This window comes from Periplaneta americana, chromosome 8, assembly GCF_040183065.1.
Source record: "Periplaneta americana isolate PAMFEO1 chromosome 8, P.americana_PAMFEO1_priV1, whole genome shotgun sequence".
Lineage (NCBI taxonomy): Eukaryota > Metazoa > Arthropoda > Insecta > Blattodea > Blattidae > Periplaneta > Periplaneta americana.
This window is the reverse complement of record NC_091124.1, coordinates 102,071,933-102,098,071: the sequence shown is the minus strand read 5'-3', so window position 1 is coordinate 102,098,071 and position 26,139 is coordinate 102,071,933.

Here is a 26,139-nt window from a genome sequence, read left to right as displayed (position 1 = left end):
TTCATTAATTGTTCCAATAGCGAAGTTATTGTTTATTTCTTTATTACAGACTCTAGTTCATCGTCTGACGACGAGGTTATGTGCTCTATAAAATGAATGCACTCGTGCGGTATTTTTAATAACAAATAGGCATATTTATCTTCTTCACTGAAATTTCTGTTCATGATTTCTGTCTGGTTCGTATTAGTCTAAATTTATTGCAAAATTTGGCAACAATTAAAGTCATTTCTCACATCAGTCAAGCAGCCGATGTTCACTTGTTATTCATTCATGTCCTATTGCGTCACTTGTGAAATCCAAAGATGCTTGGTTAACGATGCAATAACTAGTGGCCCGTTAAATTCATCCTCTGCAACCCGACAATGCAGTAACTTTAAAGGTCCACTAACTAATGGAGGAATACATTATTTGTAGGTGTGTTTTCTCTTGCAGCCCAGCATCAGTCTCTCTGGGAGATAAATTTTTTACTTTCTGTCAAGGAAGAGCACTTAAGATCCGCAATAATAACATTGAACAAGCTACCGTTTGAGCAACATAGTATAAAGAAATAAGTATTGATATTTCATAAGACGAAATATTGACGGCGTCGTCAAATGCATTCGAAATTATTGATAATTCCACTGACCAAAACCTTTTAATATATGAATACAGCAGAATCAAAACTGAAGGCGCTGTTCTGACGCTCCAAGGATATAATGTTGTCACTTGTCTCGATTTTACCGGGACTGTCCTGAATTTGTGTAAAATGACTCGCGTCCCGACACAATGTTTCTTGGGACACTAAAGTATCCCAACTAGAGGTCCTGTGTTACGTATTGTATCTGTTATATTTTTTTTTTTTTACAGACCGGAGAAACTCTTTCGACTCCATGACCTAGGCACTAGAGAAACTTGCAGTATTGGAATACTCTAACCTTGTTACACAATAAGCAATGTATAATAGTGTTACTTATGTTACACATGCTCGATCCGATTTGTAGACACTATTAATTAATGTTAATTTTAAAGTTATTTCAATTTCATATTCAAATTAAGGACATGCTACTTCTGAAAGGTTCGGTTTTATTAGTAGTGCATTTTGTTTTATGATGACTATCTGCTTTCAGTGAATAACGTACAGTTTGTAAATCGCTTTAGTGGGCAAGGTTAATATACATCACTTCAGGAACTTGGGACAGAAAATCCACATGCCTAGATGGAGAGGTTGTGTGACTTTTAAAGTGAATGTCTTCTGGCAATAACCCATAAGGAAGTATTCGGCACCTTTTTTTTTCAGTAGATAACAATAACGAATATTTTATAGCAAGATATGTTACAATAATTCCTGCTATGGTAGCTAAAAGGTGACAATCCCAGTATAATCTTATAAGAAAAATGCACACTCCCACAATTTCACGGGAAATAAAAAATCACCTCAATGAACGACTACTAAAAAGATCCATACTTATCCCGGTGATGACGATGATTATGATGAACTATTCTGCTGGCCTCCACGTTTACCGGACCTGATGTCCTGTGATGTGATTTTGTGCGTGGGATTCGTCAGAGATCCAGTTTATTACCACAATTACCACCATGCTTGAATTACGAGTACAATCTCGTAGCACAGCAACCATCGCAACAATCGATCAACTCATCTACAGGCTAGATGTGTACAGAATTACCAGAGAGGCTGACATTGAACATGTGCAATGTATTGAAATAAAACTTTCAGAGTGTCACTTTCCATTTTTACTTATTACGTACATTTCAATTCTATTAAACGTGAGTGACATATTATGGTCATAATCGGGAAGATCATTCAGACTTGCCATGCACACACACAGATACACACACATACACTCATGCTGTATATATATATATATATATATATATATATATATATATATATATATATATAATATATATATGGTATATAGGTTTACTTACATTAAATTAGTGATAAAAATATCCTAACTGGATGATCATTCATTACATCTGAGAGATGTGTATGAAATGGTGAATAAATTAGAATAAAATTTGTAATCAATCAATGAGGATGAATGTTACGAGTTTCCGGCAAATCAAATTTAGAAGAAATGAGCCCATTAGCCCTGATATCTTCCTAAGAACTATGCTCTGGGTGTTTACAAAAGGAGTTTAGCTTACGTACCGATACTTGAAAAAGTTATTCGACTTTGATTCCACTCTTTAAAACACTTCAGTTTTTCTTATTTGAAGAGTGAAGTAGTTCAGAAAATGTAACGTGAAAGGAAAGGGATTATTAACATTTCTGGCGATATTCTGATGAACACTCAGTTCTGGAAATTATTTTCCAAGAACTAAAAAATAAAATAAATAAAGACAAACGCCGGCGGATCATAAATGGGTAGAGATGTTCAGTAATCTGAATGCTTTTAATCCCTATTAGCAACGCTGTGATCGAACGAGTGTTTTCTGTTATGAGAAACTTTTGGACAGGTCTGTGAAATAGACTGAAGGTAACACTAACTATCCGATTAGCAGCCAATATATATTAAGGTGGTTCATGCAGGAGGTAGGGAAGTACATGCATTTGTGTTCGTATTTATCGTTGAGATTTTAAATGCAAAATATAGGAGAGACCATAAGGGGAATTAACGTTTGTTAATGCCAATGGGGGACTGCTGTAGATTTTATTATATGCAGCAAAGACATAATACCATTAATTAAGGATTTCTGGATAGGAGAAAGGACGGCCTCGCATCATTTTCCTGTTCGTGTGCAGCTAGAAATAATGGGCGTGATTAGGCTAACTGTAGATGGAACGAATAAAGAGGAGCAGGGAAGATCGGTACTAATATGTAGGTGGAGGGATGAACATAAGGACGTATATATAGAGACTGGAGGACAGACTGAAGGATGTTGACTCAGTCACGGCAGAACAGATCACGTTAATTATTCAGGAAGCGGATTCTGTAATGAATTTAAAGGGGAACCGAAAGAAGACACAAGAAAATACTAATTTCTATGACAATGATTGTAGGAAAGCTAAAAGGAAATCGATCAAGCATTGCGGACTTTTAGACGGTTAGAGGGCGATGAGGATCGAGAAATATATGTAGCACGTAGGACGCTGTATAAGGACATTGTATTCAATAAAAAGACACAATGGCAGTGTAACATAGCGAAAGAAATCAGACAGGTCACAGGTTGAGGAAATGAGACTGAGGTATGGAGATCACTGAAGAAATTGCGCAAGGGCCCATATGTGGGGAAAAAACATCTCGTCGGAGGCATGTATGTATGTATGTATGTATGTATGTATGTATGTATGTATGTATGTATGTATGTATGTATGTATGTATGTATGTATGTATGTATGTATGTATGTATGTATTTAATCACACTGCAATGGGTATATACCCGGTGGCAGTGGTAACTAATTACACTCAACAATGACAATAATAAACATGGAAGATCCACTTTCATGGGATATACGAGGGTGTGAGGAATTATGTGGTGTAGACTTTAATTTACATTCAGTGCTGCAAGTACTAGAAATTGATATATTAGGTGGCGAATTTACAACCGACGAGGTGACGAAACTGTAAGTAGTTTAAAAAATAACACAACACCGGTTATAGACGGGTTACTTTCTGAATTTCTCAAAGAGTGCATTAATATATAGGCAACTACAAGTAAATTCACGAACATGTTTAACAATATTTTTATAGGAGAAAGTTATCCTAGTGAATGAACATCGGCAATTATATGCCCAATCTACAAAAAGGGAAACATGTCGATATGTGATAATTATAGGGGAATGGAGCTTTTACCAACAATGGGCAAAATTTACTGTAAAATTATATATTATGAGAGACTGAGAAAGTGGATACTTCAATATGATAGCCTCTCTAAATTTCAGACTGGTTTTAGAGAGGGTTACATTATAATAGATAACGTATTTGTTTTGAACACAATACGTCTAAAAGAACCATAGAAGAAGAGAGGAAAACTGCATTGCGCATTTGTAAACTTTAAAAAAGCATTTGATTCGGTAGAACGTGAAGCATTGTTGTACAAGCTGTGGAAAGAAGGAATGTCGTCGAGAATGATTAAAGCTATAATATCAGCAATATACGAAAAAGTAGAGTTTTGTGTAAAGTATGATCGTGACAAAAATTCGGAAAAGTGGCTATCCGTAGAGGAGTTAGACAAGGGTGTATATTCTCACCCCTTTTTTCTAATATATTCGTAGATGACATACCAGATGTAGTCGATAAAATCGAATCAGAAGCTCCAAATTTAGACAGGATCTCCATACATGCACTATTATATGCAGATGATCTGATTTTGATATCTCGTTCAATAATACTGCAACAGGAACTTTACTACTTGGAGAGTTATTGTGGTCAATGGGATATTACTGTTAATACAGACAAGACCAAGACAATTACTATTAAAACTGGAGCTGTATATAGCAGGGATAAGACATGGACTTACGCCGGGCATATATTGGAAAATGTGAAACATTTAATATATTTTAGGGTTTACTTTATCAATGAACGGGAGATGGACTAAGCATATTGATATAACGAAACGCAAGTGCGGGGTAAATAGTGCAGAAGTATTGAAATTGATCATTAAAGTATCAGATATTCATGCAGCAACATTGGAGCTAGTATACAGATCTGTGATCAGAACATCACGTTAAATGGGGCGGAAATTTGGAGTTGTGAAAATGCGGGAAAGTTAAATAAGGTACAAACGGATTTCCTAAAACGATTACTTGGCATTGGCAGAAACATATCTAACTGCGGGGTATGAAAGGAGTTTGGGCTTCAAAACAAAGCAATTCGTATGAAAGTCAGGGTTGTAAAATACTGACTAAAAATTATATTTGGGGACCGGTCGCTTTTTAGTTCGATTTGCTACAGAGATCAACAAAGAGAGAAGTGGAAAATAGGGTGGGTTTATAAACTGCAGAGGGCTGTATCATATAGGAAAGGGATGGGTATGGGAAAAAGGAGAAACTAATAGAAGAAATGTATGGGAAGATGGGTTTAATTGTTATCGAGAGGCTAGAGATTGAGCTCCAATGTTCGAAAAAATCCTCACTACATTTAAATCAGACCTCATGCTTCATTAGGAGAGGCGTAACTACATAAATTCTTGTAACAAAGGCAGTAGAGCAGGTTTAGCGTGGCTAAGATTGAGAGCATGAATGGTTAATACAATTGTCACCGAAGAAAGAGAGCGCCTCTGTCCATTCTGCGGGGAAAAGGATATGTGTGTCGATGCCTCGACTTTAAAATGTGGCAACCATACTTAATTTAAAATATGTATTATCATTAAGATTTCGACTCTTTGCAGAATAATATAATGAGGCATTTTCGATGGAGGTGTCGACCTGGTTGGAGAGTTGGTATAGCGCTGGCCTTCTATGGCCAAGGTTGCGGGTTCGATCCCGGGCCAGGTCGATGGCATTTAAGTGTGCTTAAATGCGACAGGCTCATGTCAGTATACTTACTGGCATGTAAAAGAACTCCTGCGGGACAAAATTTCGGCACATCCGGCGACGCTGATATAACCTCTGCAGTTGCGAGCGTCGTTAAATAAAACATAACATAACATTCGATGGAGGTCGAAGCCCTGAGAACCACTAAACCGCCATCTCTTATGTGCGTTTGGTATTCGTAGATCATAATGTGCACAAACTCCTCATGTCAATTTTTGCAGAGTTTGAGGTTTATTGTTCATACGATACTATTTATATAGACGCGTTGATTTGTATCAAAATCCTTCATTTCTGAGTTGAATTGTGAACGTAAAAACTGGATAAAATTTTCATTTGGTGCAGAATTCCCTCATGCCCTGGACATGGGGGATTTTTATTCAAATTTTTAGGTTGGCTACACTTCGCGTGCGTTTCTGCTGGTTTTTTTTTCCCTTCCCCCCCCCCCCCCCGTTGTTGCAGGACATTCACTGCAGGCTTTCTGTTTATGGTTGTTACAATTTAGAATAGTTACAATGGCATCAATTAGAAAGAAAGATTCGATTCAATCCATCAGTATTTTTCCATCAGAGGACACAGCTACCTGCCTTGTCATAGAGATTTCAATGTCGTGAAAATAAGTGTAAAAAAGACAGAGTGTACTTATCTCTGGATTACAAAGAATTAAATTACATCTAGTTCTGAAAATGCTTTCACGATACACGTTGTCCATAAAGAAGAATATCTCGATTTTAAATCTTGGTGGCCAGAACGTTATAAGAAAAGTGTACTATTTGTGGAGTCACAAGGAAGGAAAGTCCTTAGTAAATGAAGCAGATTTTTTTAACTTCTGAGTTTATGGAGTTTTCTTATTGCAAACAAACTCCTGTTGTGGTTAAAGTTCGAAATTTCATTAATGGGCTGCAGGAACATACTTTCAGACTTCCAGGAAAACAAAAATCAATTCCAGATTTTCCATCAAAACCAGTTTTCCCTTCTGAAGTGGCAATGATTCGATGGGGGATTTGAAAAGATTTGAGTCTTATCTTCCTCACTCTCCAGAAATACAATCCTTTTATGAACATTTGTATTCCAAATTCACTTATGTGTCTCAAGAAACATTATGTACTTTCTTACTGAATTGTGTGTGTGTTTGAAGCAGAAACCCCTCATGTCCAACATGTTTAGTAAGGCAAACTCGGCTAATTTCGCAGTATTTAGGTTTTTTGCATATAGTTATACCCAAAAATGCTTTTAAAAAACTCCTTTCATGCGGCAGTTAATCACTAGACATAATTTTATTGGTTGGTATAAAAATTTGATTTTTTTAAGTGTATCTCAACAGAGAAATAGCTCCATTTAAAACATGAGATCATATGTGTGTTTCAGGAACTCGTGTAACTTCGCAATACTGTTGGCGCAATTTCGCAGTAACACTTATACAATTTTTAAGGATGTTCTTTTTAGGTCAAAACATGTTTTAATGTAAACTTAACATCAGTAATTACATGTTTACACACATGAACTGAACACACATTAACAAACTAGGCAATAAATATACTATAGAAGAACTGGACTTCAATTATTAACACTAAAAACAGGAAAAGGCTTGCATATTAATTGTAAATTAATACATTTATCTAACACATATTTGCATTAATCATTATGAGAAAATATATTATGAGATCTATTTAAGCCTAATCCGAATAAGCTTCTGCTAGCAAGACAGTTATTGTTGTTTCCCCTTTTTCTGCCGTTCTTTGAAGGTGGACAGATTTTGTTCCTTTCGGGGAAACAATTTTGTTAGATTTGGTAACCAATGATAACCCTGTTTCATCTAAATTCCAAACGAGATTAGGCTTGGTACTCAGTTCTGGTTTCTCATACACACTTCCTATTACATCATAAAAATCATTCAAATTCGAGCGAGTTGAGGCTGCTACTCTATGGTAGGACAGATTTTCTGGCTGACGCATAATTAGCACATAACGCTTCTTAAAGGAAGTTAGAATCTGCGTGCCACTCGAAGTGCTCTGCCGGCAACTAGCGGAAACTAGTTAAGATACTGAGTACCGGCAAAAGGATATCACGAATATTAGATATTAGAAACAACAAGCAAGGTTTCAAAATTAATCATAAGAATGTGGAGAATTCATTAATTATAGTGTTATAATTACAGTTCTGAACATCTTGACGATATAATGTCCAGAAACACAGCACTGCAAAATCACTCACGCTGTCTCAGCAAACACACACTTGCTAAGGCAGATAGTTGTATAACTTTAGCCAGAATGCGTTGCAATAGGATCTTCCTGCATGAAACGTCTCCGACAGGTTCTGGCATTTATCCGTATTTTTTGTAAGCTCAAACGAACTTTGACAACTCCGCAATTAATTAATGTATAAGATACTGCGAAATTAGACGTACTGCGAAATTAGCTTAGTTTTCTTTGCATTATATCTTGAAGCTGAAAATAACAGGAAGTCTCCCACTTTACAGAAAACATGTGCATTCCATGCACTATACATAGATCAAAATGGATTTCCAATTCTGACTCTGCATTCAAACTAATTATTATTTTTTCCTGATAAATCACAACAATTGCACATGAGGGGTTTCTGCACCAAGTGATTTATCTTATGATTTCTCGCTCTGAGGGTACCAGAGCTCGAACTTGGGAAAATTATTTGCTGTTTATAGTAGAACAACGGCCTTGCGCGTTTTCTCGAAGTTGTTTTACCCCATCATTCTCTTCCTACTTTAGTTCATTAAAGCCATATTATGAAGTCATCTTGTGCGAATAGGCTCTCTAATTATGGGAAGAAACTTTATCAAATATACTACTTACTGACGGTCTTTGTAAATCCATATAGGTACAGTCAGTTATATAGCTTTGCTCCATTTCGTTATCCAGAGTTTTTGTGCTGGCAACAACAGAGAATATCTATTCATGTAGTTTATCCCTAGGCACATTGATAAATACCATGTGTAGTTGAGTGTTATACTTCTCATTAATCAATGGTCTATAACAGAGTCACAATAGTGGAATGACCATTTTTCAATTATGAGGTTGACAATCACCGGAGAAATGTTTTAACGCCTCTAAATATGGCTATACTGTACATCATCGGTTTCTCTTATTTATTACCACGTTGATATAGTTATATGCTAAGTTGACGCGAGACAGATTTAATTTTACGTCACTAAGCAGCGACCAGTAAATGCAGCCCCCAGTCTCTTATTCAGGGACCCACCATAAATCCATGATAATAAATGTGCAGATTTGCCCTTCTTTTGAAGAGTTCAAAGACAACTAGGTATTTTTAAGTATCTTCAAATTGTTTCGCTATTGATTGTGTTTATAATTTCAAATTTAGAGTTTTATAAAAACTTGAATTGTTTATTTCTAAAACCCCACAAGTGACAAAAACAAAACTTTTGGGAAACCAATAAAAACTGTTTAGTTTCATTAAATTTATTTTAATTAAATTGTATTTAACAAGTGATATTAGTTGCTAAATATGAAGTTTATTCACCGTTAGTTATGCTTTATAATACATATAAAGTCCCAAAAAAATTAAATTAATTAGGATGTTATGGGGTTTTTCCAACAAACAAACTGAAACTAAGCAAAGCATTGCCTTTTTCAAAGTATTAGAGTGAATGAGAGTAAGTATGAACAAACTTTAGAATTTATGAAAGAACTACATAATATAAAATAAAAAAAATTGAAGTTTTTTTTTCCCTAATATCAGGAGTTGTTATTTTTCTAGTCTTCGCTTCCACTGTCATTACTATCTTTGTTGGTGGTAGGCCATGTGTACAGTTCTGTGTAGAATCCTTTTATTTCATCCGATATGTACCGCAAAATCTTTTTAAGGTCCTCCATTTTTTGACATTGATTGATAACCTCGAGCTGTTATAAACTAGGTCTGTTGGCAGTTCAAACGGTAAATTTTCAGCACAAACATTTTTCTCAGGAATTCGAATGATAAATACTTCCGCCGCTACAATGCTGTTAATGAACTCTTTACAAAGAACTTTGCATTTTTGTTCATTGCAGTGAAAAAACTCATTTACCTTCGACTAGTTTATTTGAAAAACACCATATGTGATGCTAGTTGTGGGGTTTTTACAATAAATGCATATTTCTTGTCAAATTTTTACATGTTACAGTCGAGCTATGTATAGGGCTTTTATATCAAAAGATGCGCATTCATGATTACAATCAAAATCCACAAAAAAAAACATGATGTAAAAAATGTCGGTTGTGGTGTTTTTAAAATAAATGATTCACTTGATAACTGGGGACAATGTTGGATACGCACGAGAGAAACGGAAGAAATTCATGAAAACTTATCTTACTGTTGGATTTATCGGCGTTTGAGCCCCTGCATATGAGCTGAAGAATTGAAACAATAAGTTCCAGCAGTTTGTTGACTATCAACAAGGAATGAGTTATTACATAGGGTATCAGAATGTGTATACTGTGTGTGTACTGTCCTCCTACGGCAACTGGTGAAGATCATACTATGCAGAAGGAAAGTACCTTATCGATCACGGGTTGCCATGGCAGCTGGAATGCTCGCCTGTATATTAGATAGTCGCAGGTAAACAAACCGTAGTAATTCAGTGTCATTACAACAAACAGACGTGGAGTATGACTGATCGTGTGACCAAACGCTGAAATGAGGGTCATTTGACATCAGTACTGTGGACAGCGGCCGTTATCATCCATTAGTAGCATTTCATGGGCTTGTGGTCGCGGCATCCAGTTTGATGAAGTTGCAGCACAACTTTGATAGGGCTCGTCTTCCGCTTCAGCGTTCGGTTACAGCGGGCGACTTCATAATGGAAGCTGTCAACTGCGGTTGTACGGTCCGGCGATGCAAAAGTTGTGAGAACGCTTGTCATGAAAGAAGTTCTGGGCTGCGATAAATTTAGCGAACTATGATACATGGACTATGATCAGACGATTAAATAAGGTTGGCATCTGATGTTTATATATGATTATGAACGAGATCTTCTGTTTCTGTCTTTCAGTGTTAAGATCTAATGACATGCGGCCTCAAATCGATCTCTCTCTGCGTAAACCATGTCTGCTTTCCGGTACTGCAGAACGTATATACAGTAAAGTGCTCAAAATGAAACTCGTACAGATAAGTATCCACTGATTTTCAATAAGGTAAACAATATGTTGATTCGCTGAAGTGAAACCTGCGTTTTCTGATGCCTGCAATATTGAATATTGTACATTAAAAACACCAATTTCATAGAACAGCACACTAAAAGTAAACTAAATAACGTATTTGTCTTCACAGCAATCCAGGATCAAAGTAAAACTCGTGCATTACACCTATAAAGGACAGACAGACAGACAGACAAATTTATTGAGCAATATTATACATACAGATGTACTATATTATCACAATTTTCTCTTAAATCCAATGCACGTGCTGTGTAAAACAAGTTCTACTTTGTAGGTTTCACCCCCTCCCACACCTATGATTAGATCCAACCACTCTCCAAAAGAACACACAAATTAATATGACAATGGCACGAACAAAACATATTATATAATATATCCTAACCTAATATATAAACAGGCATAAAAGTGTATAATTCAATAGTTACCATTATTCTTTCGTCAGTGCGCATCATAAACATCAACATCTAAAATTCTAAGCTCTCTAGCCTTCAAGAGGAACAATCCAGTGTTTGGTTCGCATTCTCTATACCCCATGAGGTCAAGACATGCAAGAGAATTTCTATTCTGACTTAGCAACGAGATGGTAGATATTTTCTCCGGATATGTTCCGATTGGACACATTGTAATAAAATATGTCTCCAGGAGTCCTTTTCTGCGCACAGTCGACAAAGGCGCTCTCCTTCTTCGTTGACAATTTTATTACGCTTCCATGCCCCCAATCTTAGCCATGCTAAACCTGCTCTACTGTCTTAGTTACAAGAATTTATGTACACTTATAATGGAAATAAATGCGGTACAGACAATGTTAATCCCTCAGTCGTACTCACGCTTTGCTCGCGTGTAGACGTGCTTTATTCCGAGAGAGAGAACTGCTTGTTTAAGACTACTATGGGTCGTCAGAAAGGGTAGAGTTCTGTAAGTGGAAGTGAGACGATATTACATCATGATCAGTAGGGAAGATCTTTAAGAGAAATGCCCAGATTAGTGAAAGGATTGCATTCCACTGAGGAGGATGTTGAAAAACGTTTTAAAGAACGAAAAACAATAAAAACAAACAAAAAGATAGCTCCAGAAAAATCTATAGTAATTGTAATTAACGTTGGTTACTCAAAACATGAGGGCTAATTTATCTGCACCTAGGTTGAATTTAGAGACTGAAATGTGTTTAGGGAAGATATGCAATCTCGAAACAATTATTAGAAATGATTGAAAAAAAAAAACAACCAGCACAGCCGAATAGTGAGGAAGAAATCTTTGATTAGTGAGGTCAGCAGGAGGAGAAGAGAAAATTTGCTAAGGAGCAAATAAATAAGAATTTTGAATTTTGAAAAGCCGTCCTGTTCACTGATGAAAGCATGACAAACTTTTCTAGTTCGGAGGAGAGGGTTTATGTGTGGCGTAAGCCGAATAAGGAAGTCGAAGAAAATCGATCTAAGACCCTCTATGAAACACGGTGGAGGGTCAGTTATGATATGGAGTTATATGGCTGCTAGTGGCATCGGTAATTTAGAGTTCATTGAGGACACCATGGGCCAGAATGTATATTTTAACATTTTTTAAAGGAATGTGAAGCTCAGTGCACAGAAACTAGGGATAAACCTAAATAACACATTCAAATTTTATCAGGACAATGATCCGAAATAAAAGGCATCAAAGTACGCAGTTGCCTTCTTTACTACTCTCACAAAGTGTTGAAAACCCCACCCCAGTCATCACACATAAATAATAGAACATTTATGGTATGAACTAAAAGTTGCAATACAGCGTCACTGCATAAAGAACGAACAAGACTTGAAGAAAGCCATATTAGAAGAATGGTTGAAGATTCCTTCATCCTATTGTGACAATTTGGTGAAATCTGTTCCAAGAATATTACAAGAAGTTACCAATAATGATGGATTCCCAACAAAATTTTAATAAATCAAGGTTGTAGCCTATTTTCACTATTTACTGTGGTGAAAGATTATTTTAGTATTAGTTTTATTTTGAAACAGAAAACGTTCTATTTGCGTTGAAACATTTATTTTTTCAGTATTATTGCAAAATGTAAATCTTAAATACGTATAGTATAATTGTCTTATTGAATAGTATTATAAAGTGTAACTTCTGTTTATTTCTGTACTTCTTATCTATTATATTCTATTCAGTTTGGTAGTTCACTGTACGAGTTTCATTTCGAGCCAATGTAGATAATCGTGTCATTAGGATTCTTTTCCAGTTATGTCTTCAAATTACACTGGTGATAATTGATTTTATTATAATTAGTTTATATGTTTTATACTAGTTTACATACTTTAGGTCCCGCAGAAATTACATCTTCATTATATGACGTAGTCCGATATATTTTCGTTATAATACTCTACAATTGTCCTCTGATTGAGGTTGTGGCTGATATGTACATCTATTGTCAGGCAGTACATCTCACTTGACGATATGTGTCAGAGGAAGAACAATTGTTTCTATGCATCTGAAGTCTGATTAGTGTATATGTAGCTAGTTGGCGATGTATGCAATGGAGGGGGAAAGGAAGTGGGCACCCTACCCCATTATCTCCTGGCCTATTTGCCTCATAAATTGTGTCTTCTTGGTATCACTTGTGAGGTTCAGACCTGCCTTCGTACAGTTGACTAAATAACAACAATTAACAGCATTGGTTTATATCAGGTTTTATGTCGAATCCTTTAAGGCCGGAAGATATTCGGAACTGTAGAAACAGAAGCGTTATCAGTAGGGGGCGTATTTTAGAATAGTGTGTGTGTATAATATGGTAGAGATAAGGCTATCAGGCCTTCTCTTTCCCTTAACCTAGCGATTTCAGTACATTTGCATATTTTATTCCTTAGTTGAAAATCATATATTATCATCATATAAATGCATTTGAAGTTATTTGTAACCAAAAGTCGAGATTTAATAATGTATACATATGCATATTTAAGGGGTTAATGTATATTCCATTTTTAGACCATATAAATGCATATTTTTTTTTTTAGCAATTTGGTGCTTAAACCAAGATTGAGAATACGAAAAATCGGAAAATGAAATACGGAAGGGATGCAGATATCATTGAAACACATTACAGTAGTTATATTTTATTTAGGTAGTAATCTGACAACTTGCAGACAGTGCACTGTTTGTTGTAGATGAATCATTGTGGACAATTCCACAGATATGAATAAAGCAGGCTACTAACGTGTCGGCCTGGGTGGCGGAAGCGGTAGGGGTACGGAATATCTCTACCGCTTGGTCCGAAGAGTTGAGGGTTCGAGTCCCGCCTCGGACATGTATTTTGTGTTTGTATTACTTTAAGTAAAAGGCAGCAAAGAAGAACAACAGAGATAACTTTAAAAAACGGGGTCTGAACAGTAAAATTAAAGCAAAAAAATAAATAAATGTAGCTCAGGCGGTTGCGCGTTTGCCTGCTGATCCGGAGTTACGCTCGGATGTAGGCTCTGTTCCCGCTTGATCTCATTACCTGGTTGGGTTTTTCCGAGGTTTTACCCAACGGTATGTGAATGTCATGTCATCGATGTCGAATCCTCGGCTTGACCTCGTCAAATGCAATCTCGGTATCACCATGTGCATCGATGCTAAATAACCTAGTAGTTGATAGAGCGTCGTAAAATAACCAAGTAAAAATCAATAAAGCACTCCATAATTAAATGCATTGCTGACTCTGCGCAAATTTATGATATTGGGACGTTGTGATGGATGTAGTAAGTAACTTGGGATTAAGAGAACAGATAAACGAAGAAGCCGTCTTATTGTCTATTTCGCACATGCATTACATTTTGGCGCTGTAATATGAACGGCGCGGAAATTAGAGGAAGTGTTGATAGACTCCTTCTGAACTCGAATTTTGCCGTATGTCAACAATAATATAGGCACGATAATGTAATTTTCTATTTTTTACATGTCGTCATGGAAAATCAGAAAATTTAATCTTATTATGGTGACAAATCATAGAGACTTGGACGGTGTGTAGAGTACAGTGTAAATTAGAACAGCTTAGCCCAACTAATCGGGGTTGCCTGCCGAAAAATGTGGCAGAAGTGTACTGATTAAGCAGTGGATCGAAGTATATTTTTTCATTTAGTGTTCTTTCGTTGGGCAGATCTTTCACTACAAACCCAGCTTTCTCCAGTCTTTCCTGATTTTTGCCTTCCTCTTTGTCTCCTCATATGATCCATATATCTTAATGTCGTCTATCATTTGATATCTTATTCTACCCCGAACTCTTCTCCCGTTCGCCATTCCTTCCAGTGCATCCTTCAGAAGGCAGTTTCTTCTTAGCCAGTGACTCAACCAATTCCTTTTCCTTTTCCTGATCAGTTTCAACATCATTCTTTCTTCACCCACTCTTTCCAACACAAATTCATTACTTATTCTGTCTGCCCACTTCACGCGTTCCATTCTTCTCCATATCCACAGTTCAAATGCTTCTGTTCGTTTCCCTTCACTTCGTCGTAATGTCCATGTTTCTGCCCCATACATTGCCACACTCCATACAAAGCACTTCACTAGTTTCTTTCTTAGTTCTTTTTCCAGAGGTCCGCAGAAGATTCTCTTTTCTATTAAATGCTTCCTTTGCCTTTGCTAGGCCTATCCTCCTTTTGACTTCCTGGCAGCAACTCATGTTACTGCTTTATAGTACATCCCAAGTATTTGAAACTGTACACTTGCTTTACTCCTTCATTGAGAATTGGTATGTCTATCTTTATTTTACATATTTAGTGTGTATATTTTGGATTTTAAGTGCATATGTGCATGTAGGTCTATATTTAGCCTTTTTAGTGCATATGAATCCGCCTACTTCTTTATCGATGTTGAACTATACTCGTATCAATATTTTCGTTTTTGAGAACAAAGAGAATATAACTCGGAACCGTGTGAAAAACTAATGACTACCAGGTTAATAAATGAAAACACACAGTATTAATGTAGGGATTAAATCATAGTTTCATTCATAGTTTTGTGCCTAAAAGTGTCTTTCACTGCGAACCCAGCATTCTTCAATCTTGCCTGTTTCGTGCCTTCCTCTTAGGGATTTGATAGAGTAATCTGCGTACATTGTTATTTTTATTTTAATCTCGTAAATATTATTTAATTTTTCTCTGTCGAGGTTAAAAGTGCTAAGAGGCAACAATACTAACTGTGAACTTCATAACAGGCCCATTTAATGTAACATATCTCGATTAGCTTGCCATTTCAACCTAGCTTTCCTTTAATCTGACAACAGAATATAAAAGCAGTTATGTATGCCAACTTTGATCAGAATCCCAGAAAATGGAGTTAAGAATCTCGATCCGACCTTATTCTGTCCACAAGAAGAAAATTCCTGGTATTCGTTTTAAGCGGTGTAAGAGAGTTAGAGACTTTTTAGAGTCTTGAGAAAGTTATAACGAAGACGGTTAGAACAGGCGGAAAAATACTTCTAAGAAATGTACATGATAAGAGCTTGAAATGCTGAAACTGACTTCGAAATATAAAATGTAGTAGAGCTCTTTTTACAAGAACAAAGATTTCTATAACATACTTAAAAGAGACTTCTTACATTACCTGTATAGGTATATCTTCCCAAATCATTAAACATTACGACGCATAGAAAAGGTATGAGAGGACTTAGGAGATTAAGACTTTACATAACAAAATTATAAGCACTGAAAAACAAGTAACCATCATACGGAAGCCAACACACATAGGTATCCTAGGAAACGAGAAAGCAGATCAAGCAGCTAAAGAAGCCGCCCGTCTATTCATAAGTCCGTGAAACATTAAAAAATTCACTACAAATAAACTGCGCAATGGATGATGATAATTCTTACGATAATAGAGAGATAAACTCTCCAAGTTTTTAAAACAAAATTCCGCTAGCATACTTTCTGTGCTTTACAACCAGAGACAGTATGGCGTTCAGTAAACGTGTGTTAGAATACGCAAAAACCTCATCCGTTATAACTGTGCAGCCACGATTTCGAACAGAATTTCAAAATGCAGCACCTGTTTGGAACATATCAAAAAATGTTGTGAGAAATTTCAGATTTGCATGGACATTTTGAAAAACTGGCTAATGCCACAGCTGAATGAAGACTGGGATAGACTATTAATTACATATTTCAACAAAACGGATGTCCTGCTCATTACCGCAAAGAAGTGCGAGGTTATTTCAGTCAATATTTGGCACACAGGTGGATAGAATGCAGTGGACAATAATATGACGCGTTAAGGGAATGGCCACCACGGTGCCCGGATTTAATCTCGTGTGAAAGTTATTGCCTTTGTGCTTCCACTTCCACTAATCTCCAGGATATTCGCAAACGTATCACCGCTACTGTGGCTCTGGGTAACCGTGATATGCTGACATGCATGTTGGATCGAAATGGATTATCGCATAAATGTCTACCGTATCTGCGCAAGTCAACATATTGATATTTTGTGAAATGGAGAGAAAACTTGATGAATTTGTCTCTATTTCAGTATAATAAAATATGGTATCCTTTGCTTAGTTTATTTGTAGTGAATTTTTTTTAATGTTTCAAGAACTTATGAATAGCCTTACAGAGTCAACTAAACCTGCTTATATCCCATGTGGATATATCATAACCCATATTAAGATAAAATTAAAGGAATTTAGGAAAACTACCGGACATAATACTTCTTCAATGAATCTTCATTCCACAAGAGGCAATAACCCAGCACAGTACCCAATGATGAAACTCGTACTTATGTCGCGAGCAGGTAATAATATTTAGACCCACAATTGGAAATATAGTAAATTAAGTCACATACATTTATTAGGGCCTATTGAAGAAATATATCCTAGGCTAACATATGTGAAGAATGGCGCTGTAGATACGCCATTTAGCACATCACTATTGCATGTCAGAAGTATGAACATCACAGACAATGGCATGTAGTGTCGAAAATTCTTCAACAACTTCAATAATAAATAGGGCCGCTATCCCTTATTTCCTTAAATATATAAACTTATGCATTGATACATAATATTTTCCTTCATATAGCCTATGCTTAGGAGACCTAATTTGTAATTCGAACCATTCTACTATGTTGATGTCTTACCCACTCTAACGTCATTCTGTACAATGATAAGTATACTATAAAACCCATCATTAAATTTATTAATTGTAAAATGCACATTTTCCTGTCGCCGTAAGACAAACAAATAAACATTTTAAAATGCTTGATTTTCATCTCACTTCTCATCTGCAGATAGAGATAGATCCAATCTTCTAAAGATCGTAATTACCGTAGCTTTTAATGGAACAAATCCAACTCTCAAATATGTGCTTATATGGACGATTAAGATGATGATATTATGATAATGGTCTATGTGGTTGTGATAATTTTGAATAGTCTCTTGCTTCCGGCCGGACTCTAATCTGCATCCATGCATTACTAACATGAGCATTACATCGAGTGAACCCTTCCTGTCTGATTAGTCGTTATTACTTGTAAATTGAGGGATTCGCTGCAAAAGGGAGCTATACCACTTCAAATAAACCTAGAGATTTACTGGTTTTGTAAAATCTAAGTTACATCAGTATTTGTGCAATAGAGAGGTCTCTTTCTTGTTTTATATTTTTACAAAAAAATATGTAAATGAACTAGACATGGTGCTGGTAGACACCTCATAGTATTGTTCATATTAAATCACTGAAAACTTTAGTTTTATTTTTTCGACAAAATCATGTAACATGTTGGGCGGTAAATTGTACCTAGAATATAAGCGAAGAAAACTGTAATGGCTCGCAGTTTATAGGACAATCCGTGAGCAATTTGTGTCCCAAGAGTCATGGTTGAGTTTCAGACGAAGTTTTTCGTCGGTAAGTTTCAGACACTGAACGGAACAATAGCTGGTAACAATTGAACAAACGCAATCATTTTCATTGTTACAATTAATTACACAAAATGGATGTGGAAAGAAGAGTGCAATATGGTTTGTGGCTGGCAATTTTTGAGTCTGTGACTTTTGTACGACGTTAATTTCGTCGTATATTTAACAAGGAACCACCGCACGAGAATAACATTCGTCGTTGGGTTAGACAATTAAAAAAGACTGAAAATCTATTGAGAAAAAGAGTACTGGAAGATCATCGACTAGTGATGAAACGGTAGAAGCCATCCGAAGAGTATAATATATCTTCAGAGTCCAAAGAAATAAATTAGTAAATGTGCCCGATAATTAGGTCTTCCGAAAACAACATTTCATGAAGCTTTAAAGAAACGTCAGTTGATAAATTTGCCCGACAACTAGGACTTCCGAAAACAACATTTTATTAAGCTTTAAAGAAACGTCAGTTTATAAATTTGCCCGACAACTAGGGCTTCCGAAAACAACATTTGATTAAGCTTTAAAGAAACGTCAGTTTATAAATTTGCCCGACAACTAGGGCTTCCGAAAATAACATTTGACGAAGCTTTAAAGAAACGTCAGTTTATAAATTTGCCCGACAACTAGGGCTTCCGAAAACAACATTTGATGAAGCTTTAAAGAAACGTCAGTTCATAAATGTGCCCGACAATTAGGACTTCCGAAAACATTTGATGAAGTTTTAAAGAAACGTCAGTTCATAAATGTGCCCGACAATTAGGACTTCCGAAAACATTTCATGAAGCTTTAAAGAAATATCAATTCATAAAATGTGCCCGAAAATTAGGTCTTCCGAAAACAATAAGCTTTTTATGCCATTCTCGCTTGGTGGTTCTTTGTTAAATACGCGACGAAATTCACGTTGTACATGAGTCACAGATTCAAATTTTGCCAGGTACAAATCCTTATTGCACTTTTGTTTGGACATCAACTTGTGTAATTAATTGTAACAATGAATGGTATTGCAATTGTTCGATTGTTACCATCTTTTGTTTCCTTCATTGCCTCAAACTTGCAGATTAAAACCTTTGAGAGTTATATTTTCATGTGGCATCTATTGATTAAAAATATATTCCTCTGAAATACCACCATGTTTTTTAGGACACAGTGTATTTTACTTTCATATTACTATTCACCTGAAATTCAATATTAACAATGTAAAGGCGACAATAGTATAACAGTCGTATTATTATTATTATTATTATTATTATTATTATTATTATTATTATTATTATTATTATTATTATTATTAGTTAACCTCGGTTGTTGTCTAATGAATACTATGCCAACTGTTGAATCAGTTTCGCGAGGTCAAACTCCTACACAGAGTGAAGAGTTTTAAAAGCCTGTGATCATTACTATGACCCCCTCTATCTGCTAGATAAATAAACCGGTGGATCACTTGTGATAGATTTGTGTGATGTAAAACAACACTTTTCTTGAGAGAAGAATTCATGCAAAATTTGTTTGGTCATTTCTTGTTCACTGTGAACTCCGACAATTTCGACACTGTAGTTGAAAGTATGGTTAAATAAAATATTACCACCTTTGCTGCCATCAGTATTACCAAATCGTCCCAATTTCGTTCTGGATTGCCAGGATATCAATTCCCTGTGCACTATATTGTTTACAGGACTTATAATGTTCGGAATCTTCTTCATTGCAATTCTATTTTCTCAAATTTTATATTGGTTTCGAGACTGAAAGATGCACCAAATTCGCAAGAACGCCGGGCGATATTTTGAAGACATGTAGTATGCCAAACTCAAAGAGAGAAGAAGGTACAGTATATTTTTTTTTCTTCTAATTTTTGCACATTTTTAATTTTCTATGTGAAATATCGTTGCTGCTGCAACTTAAATTCTTGATCAGATTAAAGAAAAGAATTCAAATTTTAAAACAAACACCAAGATAGAGTGATTCTATGTAAGTATATATCTCAGCCATTTTTGAAGATAAATCCAAACTCTCTTTCACGTTTTACTTCTAAAACCACATTCTTGAAAATTTCGGGAGCATAACTTTTATATTGGTTTTACAAATTTAGAGGAACTCGATTAGGTACGTTTTAACAATGCATTTTTGAGGTACCTTTATAGAAATACTAGTGGTTTTTGCAGCAAATGCTGCAAACTGAGTTCATGAGAAGTTCAAATAAAAAAAATTTCAGATTTATTTTCCAGAAAGATTACCAGATTTGTTGAAAGTTATTTGCTTCCATAATAATGAAGATTAATATTGATAGCAACGTAATAACTCAATGAAGTTTAACCCTATCAAAATATCTCTTTTAAAAAGCTTTTCCCTGAAGGTTCTTATGCCAAATACTTCTGCTTGAACACATTCATCTTCAGTTCTTTGACTTTCAATGCAAAAACGAAAGCAACAATATCATGACAATCAGCGAGTTTTTTTATGTGGGAGTAAAGCAGTAGCTATTTCAGTTCATTTCGATTTGCAGGTGAGAGTTAATAAAATGTCAGAATTCCCATGCTTTCGAATAATTGGCCATAATCCCGTAATTAATTGTTAATGGGGGAAACATCAGAGACGTAAGTTATTTATATAATATTATCCCATATATTTTCAGCAGTATAAGCTGTTGTGAGAAATCTATTGCTGAGATACGGAAAATGAAGCGAATGCTATATCGGAGTTGTAGAATCTTACATGCGCCATAAATAAATTTGTATATAGTAAATCATTAGCAGTTTCAGTGTTTCATTCATTGCTGGTTGCGGTAAATGTACTAACTCATCACGACAGAAAGAAGTGACATGGTCTGCTATTCACCCTACAACAAAATTATACGCTTGGCAGTGATCACAAAAGATGTAATCGATTAAACCTAATGAATATTGAATTAATTTTGATGTAGTTTAAAAACGCAACTAAAATAGAAATTCTGACTCAATTACTAATTCCTCTTCCATAATATTGCACTACCACTACCTAGTAAATGTAGATAATCACACACATAAAAATATGGACACACACTGCCATTAATATATGAAAAAGACCGGCACCACTTCATTAATAACTATAAAGATATTTCATTTTATACCGATATTGTTGTCTTACGTAAGTTTTATAGTTTTCAGTATATCGTGGACGCCCGAAGAAGCGATGGAGAGACTAGCTTTTCACCTGAGACGGAACAGGCCAAATGACCTAAACCCTGATAGCTATTGATGATGATGATGATGATGATGATATATAGATACCTATATATACAGTATATATATCATATATATTATACTACCGTCAATCAGTAAATTGAAGGATTCAGAGCCATAGTGGGTCAAGCTCCATTTATTAAAGCAGAGAAAGCAAGGGTTAAAGTTAAGTGAATACCATAGTTTAATGAAGATTGATATATCATTTAGTTTTAATGTGTATTCTTTATATTACTTGCTATATGTTTTCATTTAATTATGGTAATAACTTAGTTTTAACCCATGTTTTCTACGGTTTTAGTAAATGGCTCTTGGTCCACTATGGTTCTGTACCCTACAATTATAGAAATGAAGATCTAATTTAAGATAGGCCTCTTTTCTACGTCTACATACATTACAATCCCAAAACGTTTCACTTTTATTTCAATATAGCATTAATGTGTATAATAATGATAAATAATCATGGCATTAACTAAAATAATATTTCGTTTTTAATGGTAATAATGTCATCAAACCTTCTTAAGTTTTGAAGTTTTTAATATTCAATACTCAGCTGTACTCACAAAATTACACAGTAGAGAATCAGACCTGTAAATTCTTTTTATAATTTAATAAGTCTTGATTTCTATAGAGACGTTCTCAAAAAAATTACACAAATGAAGATCGACATATTGGTATTATGATGTCAGAGAATGTACTGGTCATAATCTTCGTGTGATAATGTTAATTGTAGTGTGTACGTTTTGTCTCATTCCGAAAAGCTATTAGTTCTCAAATCTGTCGACAGATAGATTTTGGGAAATAGGAAAATTATGTAGGAAAATTAACATTTCACTGAAAACTACTATTTTTCGGAACATTCTTGGGTGCTAAGCTTCAAAATGAAGGATCATTCATTAAATTCCGTTCAGAAGTTTTCCTGTAATTTCCATTACCAGTTACAAAATATAGATGGAGGGTTGTCTTTGAGAATGTATTTGGTTTCCACCATTTTCAACCATGCTTTCCCTTTGAAAACCATGTGCACCAGAACATCAGGTAATGTGAGCATAAAACACGTTAATTATATGTACCGGTAATATATTTTTCACATATCAATATGAATTTTAAAAATATACATATTTAGAAAACTTACCGATTTCCCAGTATATTAAACCATCATTTCGCCTTAAGACAAAATGGCTGAACAAATTATACATGCTCTCCCAATTAGAAATGCTCATTTGGAGTGAGTTTTATCACAAATGAAATATCTCTGGATTGAATAGAGAGACTGGATGGAACAAGAACTTGTGAAATAAGAACTTTACTCTTAGTAAAGATGAAATTTCATATGTCCTGGAGGGAATTGTTTGATTTTATTTCTACATACAAGTATCTATTAAACAAATTTAAGAAATAATAAGTTTTATTTTAAATTACGGTACCTAGGCCTATAACGTCAATGTAGCAAAAATAAAAAATAGTAGTGTACATATTGAATGCTTCTGTTATTTATACCATGATGAATGACTTCTCATTTACGAGTATTTTCAAAAAAATTATTGGAGACCTAAGACAAGTGACTTTTATGCGTTGTATGTAGTTTAATTTATAAGTGTTACGGTTAAGACTTCATTCATTTCTTAAAGACGGCGTGGTTTTCACTATCGTTCTTTTCATTATCTGTACAAAAAGTTTGCATTTATAATTGAATCGCTGTTTGCAGAAACACCCTCAGTCACAAAATACACATTTCGTAAAATTTAAGAAGAAACATTATATCGGGTGAATGCATTGCTATAAACAGTTATAAATTTAGCTGATAATATATAATTTTTGTCATTTTTCTCGGAGACGGGTGCATCAATGTGAGAAGTAGCCATTACATTTCTCAATTCAATTTCAACCAAAATGTGACAGAATATTTTTACAATCAGCAATTCAATTATTATAAGTTGGCTGCAGTTAAATTTATATCTCATCTCCTTGTGACATCCATAATTCAAACAAGTGGTTTCCTTTAGCTACATACACTTTTACCATATGCCATGTAGAATGCTATGAAGTAGGCTCCCTTGGGAAAATAATGTAATAGGTTTGCTGTTTCTTTTTGCACATGTGAGAAGTATGATTCTCAGTTAGGAAAATTTATGGATTTACAACAGTAAAATGACTCTATCTCGAGAAAATCTATTCTAATGCCAGCACACATTCCATTTCGACTCCCATTCGGTACCCCAGCATAAGAAGTCTGCAGACTTTTACAGTGCATACATACATACACACATACATACATACATACATACATACATACATACATACATACATACATACATACATACATACATACATACATACATACATACATACATACATACATACATACATACATACATACATACATACATACATACATACATACATTTTTATTTTTATTTTTTATCAACATCTTAGGTTTTTTAGCGTCTGAATGAGATGAAGGTGATAATGCCGATGAAATGAGTCCGGGGTCCAACGCCGAAAGTTACCCAGCACTTGCTCATATTGGGTTGAGTGAAAACCCCGGAAAAACCTCAACCAGGTAACTTGCCCCGACCGGAAATAGAACCCGGGCCACCTGGTTTCGTAGCTAGACACGCTAACCGTTACTCCACAAGTGTGGATACATATACATACATACATACATACATACATACATACATACATACATACATACATATATACGAGGGTCACTATAAAAATGTAATTTTTAAATAAATACTGAGCATTATTTTTGGAGTGATCCTTGTATATACAGTACATGTATATTTTACATTGTTATAAAGTGATGAAATGACACACTTAGCACTTAGGTTCTCGCATTGTCAGATATGGTACAGAATTTACATTATTAGGAATGTCTCATAGTACAAATAGTAACTTTTCACTGCAGCACAAAACGAGAATATATGTGGAAGTTTCAAATTCGGAGATGTAATTGTAATTCATAATTGTAGCACAAATGACCTTTTTGTTCAAATGCAGACGGAAATATGAGGAGCACCTACATGACTGCAGTTCTTGAAAGCATATTGATGTTACACAAATTATGAAACGTGAATATAGCATTCCTGGCTTCCTTTTGACTTCGCACTTTATTCATTTCCCACGATACCGCAATGTAGACAGTCGAGCATTACTGGTGATGAGAAACCAGAATGAAAGGGTTACTTCAAAGGATGCAAAAGTTATTTTAATCCGATCAAACTTGATTTACTTCAGTTGTTTTACATTCCCTCAGTGAAACTGATTTCTGATTTAACATTAGTCTCTTTGAAGATGCATTCCATTCTTGTTTTGTTTCGTTTGTTTTATGTGAATTCTCGTTCGACACATTAACCAGCAGTTTCTGTTGCACATCTAATTTCATTATGAGTCAGATTTATTTCTTTAATTCAAATTTGCAAAATTTCCCTGTTTATTTATTGTCCATCTTTATAATTAATGTTGATATTAGAATAAAATGAAACCGAAATTATAATAACCATAATAATGCATCCTACTCACTTTTTCTTCAATATTACATTAAATTTGTATAATTTATCTAAGTGAATCTACAACCATACTGTTTTTTGATTTGGAATTTTAGAAGTAATTTGAATTGTAAAACCCAGAAAGGTTATATTACTCCTTGACTGAGTTCTGCCTGTTAGGCATTAAGCTGCTGAGCTTAATTAAAAAAAAATTCTAAGAATAATAAGAGGTGTGCAATGAAGCACATAATAGTTGAGCGACCCGAACTTTTTCTAACCCAAAGAATGGCACACTGTGCATGCTCCGAACCGAAAAAAATTGGTCATATATTGACGAGATATTCCCTTCGCTTTTCTGTTTCAGTAAATTATTACATATCTGCGCAGAGAACAAATTAAAACTATAGCTTCTTATGAACCGCACTACAGACCTTCAAACATTTTCGCCCGATCATAAGTTACATACAACTAAGACATAAAGCTCATCTACTAAGCAAAATCATATCTTCCTGTTCGGTGTAAGTTTCAGAATAAACTGTTGACATTTACGATGACGAACCGTGCGATTTTAAGAGTTAAAATAACCTTACAATGTGTGTTACTTGCAATTCCTTCCCACCGATGTACAATGCAGTGGATTTAAATCTGGACTAACATACTTACTTACGAATGGCTTTTAGAGAACCCACAGGTTCATTGCCGCCCTCATATATGCCCGCCATCGGTCCCTATCCTGAGAAAAAATAATCCAGTCCCTACCGTCATATTATCCCAACTCCCTTAAATCCATTTTAATATTATTTTCCCATCTACGTCCAGGTTTCCATAAAGGTTTATTCATCCGGCCTTCCAACAAACACACTATATGCATTTCTGGATGCACCTCTTAAGTGCTACATGCCCTGCCCATCTCATC